The sequence below is a fragment of the Primulina eburnea genome, chromosome 4, assembly GCF_022965805.1.
Source record: "Primulina eburnea isolate SZY01 chromosome 4, ASM2296580v1, whole genome shotgun sequence".
In the NCBI taxonomy this organism is placed as follows: Eukaryota; Viridiplantae; Streptophyta; class Magnoliopsida; order Lamiales; family Gesneriaceae; genus Primulina; species Primulina eburnea.
Window position 1 is genome coordinate 1,033,091 of NC_133104.1, and position 11,844 is coordinate 1,044,934.

The window sequence follows — 11,844 nt, forward strand, 5'->3', positions numbered from 1 at the left end:
TTAACTTTTGTTCACGATAAATTATATCTTTGTCATGTTATGCAATTTTCGAAAAATCAAGTTTATATTTATATGTATTTGTTGTGATCGATCAACCATCACTCACTTGCTGAGTGTTTCATAAAACACTTATCTCCTCTCTCTTCCTCAGATAAGAATGAATACGAGTTAGATGAAGAAAAACAAAATATGCTCTGGGACTGGTGATTAAGATAAATTTGCTTTACTTGTTCTATTTTTGTTACTTTCATGTTATTTCAATATTGTATTTCGATTCCACTCGTTTTGTATATAAGGACAATATCTATTTATGAAAAATATTGTTTGGTTGTACATTATACTATAAAGCTTGTTGTTTTCGAATTTTATTTGTTAAATACGCCTCAGTATCGAGACGCGACATTGTTGTTTAATAAAACTGTCATTAATAATCTATACCATATCCTAATATTTTTTTTATCTTTATCTATATTTTGAACTTTTAAATTAAATAATCATATCCCTTTATAACATACAAAATTATTTTAAAATTTAATATAATATCTCGATTCAAAAATATATATATTCAACACCAAAATTTTTAATATATACGCACACGTCTCGTGTGAATGAACAATAGTTCTTGAGAGAAATCCGTGTATGATATCACAACTCTAGAGCATTAAATAATTCAGAATTTATGTGGCATTGACTCAAAATCGTATCCGTATACATTAATATATGTTTTTCAATTAGTTCGAGCCAAAATTAAACATGTAAAGTTAGAGGATTAAAGAAGAATCGAAACCGAGAATTACGTTTCTTTTCAACTTCAAGAACAAATAAATACAATTAATTCACAAACTCATTCCCTAATTATTAGCCTTCCATTGAGAGTAGGTCTTTTGTGAGACGGTCTCACGAATATTTATCTGTGAGACGAGTCAAACCTACTGATATTCATAATAAAAAGTAATACTCTTAGCATGAAAAGTAATATTTTTTCATGGATGAACCAAATAAGATATCTGTATCACAAAATACGAACCGTGAGACTGTCTTACACAAGTTTTTGCATTCCATTGAAGCACTCCTTCAATACAAATCAGAATAGGAAATGATTTTTTTCAGTAAACTAACTTGTTCAATATCGAGTTTTGCTTCATTAAGTTTTCGAAGTTTGGTTTTGATATACTAACTTTTAATTTTCGACTATATTGGTCAAATTGCTAACGTGACATCTGACAAATCAGCAATTTCCAGTATCTAACGTTAAAATTTTCGATATTATTTCAGTATTTTATAGTGTCACATCAGCATGTTGAACCAAAATAATCGAAAAATAAAAGTTAGTGCCAAACTTAGTGTACCAAAACTCAAAATTAAACAAGTTAATGGACTAAAAAACTAATTTCCACAAATCAACACAATCAAATGTTGTGTCCACCCATGAATTCCATTCAGAAATAGATGGCTCTGAATTGGAAGCTGGAGCTCATAATTTCCTATCAAGTCACAAAACACATATATTACAATTTATTAATTCATAAAATATGAATAAAACAAAATATTTCTTCTTCACCTTCAGATTTAAAAGATCTTTCAAGTTTTCAATTTTTTGTTTTGAAAATGAATTTCTAATTCCACAAGTTTACTTACTGTAAGATCGAAAGCATCTGATATGCGATGAACAACGATCGGTTAATTTATTGGAGAAGATGACCAAATTAACATTTGATCTCTTGAAAGCAAGATGAGAAGATGAAAATATGAATCATGCATAGAGGAAATAAAATAAATAAAAAATAACTACAAACTATTACAAGGGTTGATTTATATAGAGGTAAATGAATGTGTATTTTGATTTTTCTTATCAGAACGAGATTGAGTTAATAAATTATTAGCATAAAAGTAATACTGAAAATATCTGAGTAGTCGATGTCATGATTTTTTTTATATTAATCTAGAATGAGATAATAAATTATTTGCGTTACAAGTAATAGTGGAAAAATCCCATCATATCGATTTCAATTTTTTTTTATTCAATTAGGATAGGTAAAATAAATAATTTGCGTAAAAATAACCGTGGAAAATTCTCATTATGGTGATTTTAAAAAATTATCTGAGTAAAAGTAGCGTCGGAGAAATCTTATCATGTCGATTTGATGTCTTTTTTATATACAAATTAAATCTGCAATTCTGATTGAGTTTATCATAAGAATGATGTTAAAAGTACAACAAAAATATCGTAAAACGATATTTACAACAATTATATCATGAGATTTTGCTATTGTTTCATAAGATTTGGTATTTAATTTATAATGAGATTTTGATAACTGAAATTTTTGTATTGATATTTTGTGTCGTAAAAATTGTTGTACAAATTTAGTTGTATATGTAGAATTGCTCTTATTATAATTGCATACAAGATATGTCACGCTCCGAATCCGGTGCCACCCGGAGCGTGGCATTGACAATACCCCTCAAAAATTATAATTAAATTTTTGAAAATGTTCAGATCTCAAATGTACATAAAAATTCAAAAACTCGATCTATTTTATTACAAAATTCAAATCAAATATTTACAACCAGAAAATTGAAATAGCAACGGTAGTTACTATAAACATCAAAATAAAATAATAAATGATGATTAAATTTCTCATCGATTTTTAATCGAGTTCTCAATATGTGTTACAACTCGAAGATATATTGTCTACAAATCATCTTTTCTCTTTTAATCAAACCAAGATGATTGATTATGGTTAGGAATCTTCAAACGACTTCCTGTGATTTAAATTAGTTATAAAATTTAGAAAATTTAAATTAATCAATTTTTAGAGGGTTATGTTGAGTGCCTTCTACTCGGTTTAGAAAATAAACTCAATATAATTTGTAATGCTCGAATAGATGGTGAACTCTTCAAGAATATAGCTATTGCAGCTCTATTTATTTTGCTCATGGCTGCATACACAAATAAATTTAAAATGGTCAAATCTTGAGATTTTTTTAAAATGATTATTATTGTTGCGTTTATAAACAATAGCAATTTCGATTTTCACGATGATAAAATTTGATATTTTGTTTATAATATATTTACTAAAGTGTGCAGTTGCTAGCTCGAGTTGGAAGCTGGAACTCAAATTTAGTCAAGCTATGCAATGTTTCGATGATATCTCATAGCTCAGTAATGCAAATGACCAGCAACCAAAATAAATTATTAAAAAATTCAATTTGATACAATTCGTTATTGTCAGTTAAGATAAATAGAATGTTATCAAGGCAAACTGATGGTTGCAAGATCAAACTAATTGTAATGAAAATAGTCATTAGTTGGACATGAGCAGTTGGAGTATTTTGATCAGTCTAATCAGCTCTGTTATCGGAATAAAACGATTCAACATGAGTTACAACATATGAATCTATAACCAAACCACACACAACATAAGAAATACAATGAAATAACAATGGATTATTAACATAATTAAAAACAACATGATGACTCATTCTATGTTATGTCGAAAGTGTTACTTCCAGTGTATTTTTATACAAGATGTTAGTGCGAACATATGAATTCAAATAAAATATGCGGGGTTCATCAGTACTTTTTTGTTTTGAATTCAGATTTTGTTCTCAACGGTACTCGAGAGTAATATATTGCTAAAAAAGACAAGTATCGAGCGAAATCAAACTTGATTTGTCTCTTTCATATTTTTTTTGAATATATGGCTCGATCCTAATAACAAATATATCTTCAAATATGTTGACAATATATTTTTAAAATAAGACAATATAATTTATATCTTATAAACTCCTAAAAAATAGTTCATATAACTAAAGAGATAATGAGATATATAATTTGAACCGCATGCAAAAATAATTCGTTGTCATTGAGCAATATCTGCACCGTTTATAAGATTGCTATCGGGTTAGGGATGGAATTTCTAACATGTGTACCCAAGATATTATATATATATATATATATATATATATATATATATATATATATATATATATATATATATATATATATATATATATATATATATATATATATATATATATATTGTTCTTTGTTCCATGCATTTGAAACAGCATCCCTGGGTAATATTGTCTCCCCTCGTTGTATCCCATCCAAGAACAGGTGACTTAAATAGGGAACCGGAGCCACTAAATTCCCTGTCACAAAATTAAAAATTATAATCCAAAATTTTGAGAAATTTTATTTCAGAGGTTACAAATCTTTGTTTTCCAGTTATATGTTCATAAAATAAATTTCTAATTAAACCAATACAAGAAGTTTTACTTACTCGATTATTGAAAACATCTGATATGTCATGAATAACGATCGATTAACTCATCGAAAAAGAATGACCGTATATTCGATCTCTCGAAATCACGATGAGGATATGAAAATATGTATAAAAAAATATAGAGGATCAAAATTGTATGTGTGTGTAAAAATACCAAGTCTTTCACAATTTAGTTTTGGTGCATCACAAACTATCACATGAGCTGCTTTATATAGTGGCAAGGAAGTACATATTTGAATTTTTATTTAAAATATTAGATGTGGTAATAAATATTTGAGATTTTCCGAATCGAAACGAGATTGAATTAATAAATTATTCGCGTAAAGGTAAAGTTCGGACAATTTTGTATATCGATTTCATGATTTTTCCGAGACGAACAAATTTTTAAATATAAATGGATTTATTTTAATTGCCACATGATAGCATAAGCAACTTCATCTCGAAATTATAAGTATTTTCTTAAATAATTTTTTAAAATTATATTAAGTTATAATTTTAACTAGATGTGTGAAATCCAAAAATATTATCCTATTAGATTATATTAATTACTAAAATTATATTAAGTCATAGTTTTAACAAAGAGTGAGTCTCACGTGAGACCGTCTCATGGATCTTAATCTGTGAGACGTGTCAACCTTACCGATATTCACAATAAAAAGTAATATTCTTAGCATAAAAAGTAATATTTTTTCATGGATGACCCAAATAAGATATATGTCTCACAAATACGATCCTTGAGACCGTCTAACACAAGTTTTTGGATTTCACACATTTTGCCTTTAACAAGATGTTTGAAATCCAAAACTATTATCACAAAAACTCTTGTGAGACGGTCTAACGGATCAATTTCGTGAGTCAAATATCTTATTTGAGTCATTCATGAAGAAGTATTACTTTTTATGCTAAGAGTATTACTTTTTATTGTGAATATCGGTAGAGTTGACTCGTCTCATATATAAAAATTCGTGAGACCGTCTCACAAGAGACTTACTCAAATATTATCATATTAGATTTACTAGCACTCAAGCACGCACATTTTGTGTGCAAATTAAAATTATTTATTTTTAAATAAAAAAATGAAAATAAATTTGAAAAAGTATTAATTATTTAAAATATAATTTCGAAATAGTTGCCTATCTTATTACCCTAAAACATGATTGAAAGATTAAAAATAAATAAATAAATATTTTGTTCACCTGGATTTTGGTCAACTACTTAAAATCTCATATTTTTGTTTCGATATATTAAACTTTAATTTTTGGATATTTTGATGTTGAGAGACCCTTCACCTCTATGAAGTTGTAACAACCAAATAATGATGATCGATAATAAAGATTAAAAGTCGTGTCATATCATTTATTTGGTTGAATAATGCCTTGAAAAAATATGTTAATGACCATGAATATGAATACGTGCATTTAAAATGAGGTTAATTGTCATGAATATGCGTCTATAATAAGAGATTAATGACCGTTAATAATGATATTTAAAGTGAAATAAATTGTCATAATTTGAGTGACAATTAACCTCAGCACTACAAGAAATTTGCCCTTCAACAACACAAATACGACAACAGGTTTTTCACTAAAACCGTTGTCTTCTCCTTTTTAACAACGGTTTTAGTGAAAACTGTTGTCGTACAGCGTTTTTTAAGCAAAAGACAACGGTTTTCTAAAAACCGTTGTTTTTAGCGTTTATTTGGGGGTCGAAGACAACGGTTGTTTTAAACTGTTGCTATATTTAGCGACGATTTTAGCAAAACCGTCGCGATTCTTAAATTAGCGACGATTTTGCTTAAAATGACGCTAAATTTAGCGACGGCCTTGCTGTGGGGACCCGGACGCTGATCTTTTTCTTAATCATCTTTGGGATTTAATTATCAGTTAAGATAAAACAGGGTCTAAGAATTTTTCTTCTAAAATGCGGAAGGTAATGGAATCTATGTATTATACAAACCAGTATAATAATACAAATCTTGTACAACATGTTTCTAGATCAAATTAATCTAAGGTTTAACTACTAAATTCAAGTACTAAACCAGGTCTACAATAAGTCCGGAATCACCACGCTAAATTCGTCTTCTCTCATCATCTTCTGACCCCGATCTTGTCCCACCTGTTGTCATGCACACATACAAAACAAGACAACAGCCGGATAAATCCGGTGAAAATAAATCTCAGTATAAAACATGGTAAACATGCATATACACAAAGTAAATCATGAATTATTCTATCATGAATAAAACTAAAAGCAATAGGTTTCATAATCTATGAAATCAAATCAAATAAGCATGCAACTCGAATCTGATAAACATGCAACTCAAATCAAATCATAAAAACATGCTATCATGACTGAAAGCAATAAAAATGGGTTTCATAGTCTATGAAACCACATCCATAACCACATGCAGTTCTAGTCAAATCATATCTAGACTCGACTCCATGCTGACTCTAGGGATCCCGGTGTGAATAAGACGTCAATGGCTGTTACCTACTCTCCCAATCGGGGTAACGTACGTCTTATTCCTAGACTTCTGTCAGAGCTGTATCGAATAATCTACAATCGGAGGGTGTCTGCTCCTATGTAACGATACACCGAACGTCTAGAGGTATGACTGTCTGTCAAGACTCTCCTATATGAAATGCAATGCGTATAACTCTACAAACAAAGCATAATCATATCAAAACATAAACATTAATCTAGTATGTGATTTTATTGGGAAACTCAAATGAGATCTGATTTGAGTTATGTCTTCCCGAATATCACATGAATTATACATTTGTCGTCCGGGTCTGACGAAGACGATGATCTGTATTCAAATCTGTCCATATCAATCTGAAATGACAATATCGAATACGCCGTGTCAGTAAATAATTCAATACACAATCTGTTCTGATCAATACTCAACTCAGTACATAATCTGATCAATATCTGAACAAGACACAATTCAATTCGTATCATCGACATCACAATATAATCGAAATCATATCTGAATCTACTGAATCTGATCAATATCAATCTACTGATGTTTCGACGGAATAACAATACAATCTGAATAACCCCGTCAGTTCCACATCACAGATATAATACCAGAACTCATAATCTCAATATCGGTATATTCGAAATGAGTAATACACAATTCTGATATTAAAATCTCAGTCAATATCTTTCGAAAATCATAACAATTACATAACCAGTCTGTTCTTTAATATGACTTCAATTACATAATATCTACGGTAGCAGAAACAATATCTACGGTATCAGAATTCTTTAATATGACTTCAATTAACAGAACTTACGTCATATTTCCAGTTCTGATCATATTCGATTCTAGCAACATCATATTTCCAAAACATCTCAAAATGTAACAGAACTTACGTCCTTGTGTAGCTCGAGTCGAGAGGAACACAGAACTGCAGTCGGATTTGAATTCTGATAGACGGATATCTCGTAATCCCTAAATCTTTACGTCAAAGAAAATTGAAGCTCGTCCCTTCGCTTCTCTCCATTTCAGCTGAACAAATAAAAGAACGAGTCTCATATATATATCACATGCAAATTCAGAAAACGTGGCACACTCCTTTGTGCAGCACGTCTCGCGCTCGGGCGGACATAAAGTTCCGCCCGGGCGCGGAACTCTCGGCCCTTGCAAAATAAACAATCGCGCTCGGGCGGACATAAACTTCCGCCCGGGCGCCGCACCTTCGGCCCGAATCTATGCATTGCATATTCTTTGCCCAAATCTGAGTTCGGAATGGCCCGGCTATGCTCACATCAATTCAAAATCAATAAATCATATCAGATTACAATAATCAAATTTTCGGGCACTACACCTGCAAACCTATATAGCGATAGTTGTAAGCGAAGCCGTCGCAATTTTTAAATTAGCGACAGTTTAATCTTTAAATTAGCGACGATTTAAGCGAATGTGTTTGACTATTAGCGACTATTTATCAAATTATCATCTCTAATAGCAACGGTTACACCAAAAACAATCGCAAATTATCTATAAATGTCCGCATTTTCAGTTCATTTTCCTCCACACCACTTCACAACACTTAAATTTTTTATCTCTTAGATGATTTTAGTTTTGATTTAGGGTGAATTTTTTCGCTTCAATTTTTTGTAATTTTTTAAGTTAGTTAAGAACTTAAGATCATGAATATTGTTAGTATAATCAGATTGTAAGTTTTTTTTAGATTATTAAATTATTAAAAGTAGTTTTTTTTTTATTTTACTGAAAAAATTAGCAACGGACATCATGAAAAACCGTCGCTAAAATTAGCGATGGACTCTATGGAAAACCGTCGCTAATTAGCGAAGGTTTTTCATAAACCGGCGCTAATTTCAATAATCCGTCGCATATGCTTTCCGTTCAGGCGATCAGTTAAAGAAAAATCTAGAAAGTAGATTTTGGAGCATTTTTGTGTGTGTAATGTTTTATGTTTTAACTCGTAGATATATATTTTAAAATCGACAAACTGTTTGTAGAAAAATGATTTTAAAGGCTGAGTGGAATTCTACTGCTTACTAGTTGACGATCAAATCACTCATCCATTTTCAGAGAAGAATGAAGATCAGTTAGAGAATGAAGAACAAACTCGTTCTGAGGATGATAAGGAAAGAGAATATGCTGCCAATGTTTAAGTTTTATTTTCCAATTTCTTGCTTCTGCTCTATAGTTAATGTTTTACATTCCGCTGTTGTAAAACATTATGTGATTATTTTATAGTTGTAAAAAGGATATTTTTTACTTATGAATATATAAAGTGGTTTGGAAATTTTATACTTCTGAGACTTGTTGTTTTACAATTATGTGATTGTGAGATAATGTCGGTGTCATGCACCTCGGTCTCGTGGCATGATGTCAAATCAATGATGATGTTTCAAACAAGTCAACAATTTTCGATGTAACGCCCTAATTTTTCGACGTTGTATCCGCATTTCGATGTCATTCAGCATTTCGGCGAAATAGGAATAAAAGCCAAAAAATTACAGAGATAGTTTACTAAAATCAAAATTTGAAAACTTAGGACAAAACCTAAAAAAAGTAAAATTAGTAGACCAAAAGTTATTTTCTCAAAAAAAATGCTATTTTAGGGGAAAACAAAAAAAAATCAATAAATTTATGTAATAAGACTAAAATTGTAATTTTAAATAAGACTTTGAGCAAATCAATTAGAAATTAATTAGTATACTGATCTCGACTTTAATTATATAATATTGACAGTATTTAAATAAAAATAGTCATATTCGTCCAAGTTAGTTTGTTTTTATTTTGATCACCTAAGTAGACAAAATTTGATCAAAGGAAAAAAATGCAATATTTGGTCATATATGTTTGTTTTTCGCTATTTTTAAGAATACATATTATCAAATTTCAGTCCAATATTTATTGATTTTTTTGTATTTTATTCATTTTTTTATTGAAAATATTGATGTGACATTATATATGATAGGTTTTTTTATAATTAATTTAAAAATATAAAAATTCAAAAATAACTCAAAAAAAATTATTTTGCAAAATTACTTCAATCCGCACTTTGTAGGCGCGGACGCTCCACATGTAAGACGAGCGTCCGTATTTACAAAGCGCGGACGCTCGTCCACGTAATATTATATTATTATTTTTTATAATTAATTTAATTTAAATAAAAAATATAATATTTATTTTATTATTATTATTATTATTTATAATTTTGAATAATTAATTTAATTCGAAAGAAAAATATAAAATAGAACATTTATAATATAAGTTAATTATTAAATATTTTGTATTATTTGGTTGGGTGATTGAAAAATTAGATATATAAGAGGACTGAAGGAAAACGTACATAAAATCAACATTTTAAAAATATAAGTTGATTGAAAAAATATTTATTGTTCCATTTTAAAGTTGTTCTATTTTAAAAATACGAGAGGATTGAAAAAATATTTATTATTCAATTTTAAAAATATGAGAGGATTAAAAATATGAGAGATATGATATGATTGAAAAATATTTTTATTTTTAAATTATTGTTCCATTTTAAATTATTGTTCCAAGAAAACGTACATAAAATCAATTGGTCAAAAGGATATTTTAGGAAGACTCATTTCAAATTCTCTCAAAATTATATAAAAACATATTTCATAAAAAAAAAATTAATTGTAAAACATATAATTATATACAATGGGTTTATTATTATTAATAGATTTATAAAATAAATCAATCTATAAAAATGAGAAGGCCAGCAGTGAAGGAAGCAAGCAAGCATTAATAATTACTTGTATAATATATTAATATTGTAATTTTTATGTTGTGATTAATATTTTAATTTAATATTGTGATTGAAATTCAATTAATAATAATAGCTTAAATAGAAAATAAACAATGTACATTTAGGAATAGAATGAAAATATTATAATTCAGTGTAAGTTTTATCGATAATATATGCTAAAGTTAAACATCTTATTGATGTTTTGATGAAAGACTACTATTTTTATTTATCTTAATTTTCTCCCTTCAATCCTCTCATATCTCTAATTTTTCAATCACCCAACCAAATAATACAAGATATTTAATAATTACCAAATTCATATTTTTTATTTTTCATTATAATTAAATTAATTAATTAATTAATAATAATAATAATAATAATAATAATAATAATAATAATAATAATAATAATAATAATAATAATAATAATACTTTCACGATGTGTGAGTTTTTATGTTGCGGTTGAAATTAAATTAATAATAATAGCTTAAATAAAAAATAAACAATGTAAATTTAATAATAGAATGAAAATATTATAATACAGCGTAAGTTTTATCGATACTATATGTTAAATTTAAACATTTTATTCGTGTATTGGTGAAAGGCTACTATTTTTATTCTCCTTAAATTTCTCCCTTCAATCCTCTCATATCTCTTTAATTTTCTCCTTTCAATCCTCTCATATCTCTAATTTTTCAATCACCCAACCAAATATTAATACAAAATATTTAATAATTAACATATATTATAAATATTTATATTTATATTTTTTCTTCGAATTAAATTAATTCTTAAAAATTATAACACTTAATAATAATAATAATAATAATAATAATAATAATAATAATATTACATGGAAGCGCGGACGTTCGTCCACGTGGAGCGTCTGCGCCTACAAAGCGCGGATTGAAATACTTTTACAAAATGTTTTTTTTTTTGAATTTTTTTATTTTAAAATTAATTATAAAAAATACCCTATATGATAACACCATGTATACAGTATATATGATAACACCATGTTAGTGGTGCATATGCACTGTATTGATGTTACATCAATATTACATCGAAAAAATATTTAAATTTGAAAAAAGAAAGAAAGAACACTTCGGCAAAATATGATCGAATACCTACTAAAAGCAAATTTCCGATAACTACGTCAAAAGCTTTGATTTAACTATAAAATATAACCAGAAATCATCCCAAAAAGTATTTACATTAGCCACATGTGCTCCTCCATATCCGTATATTATTCATGTTAGGATCAATCGCTTATTACAAGGTCAAAATCTATAGTTG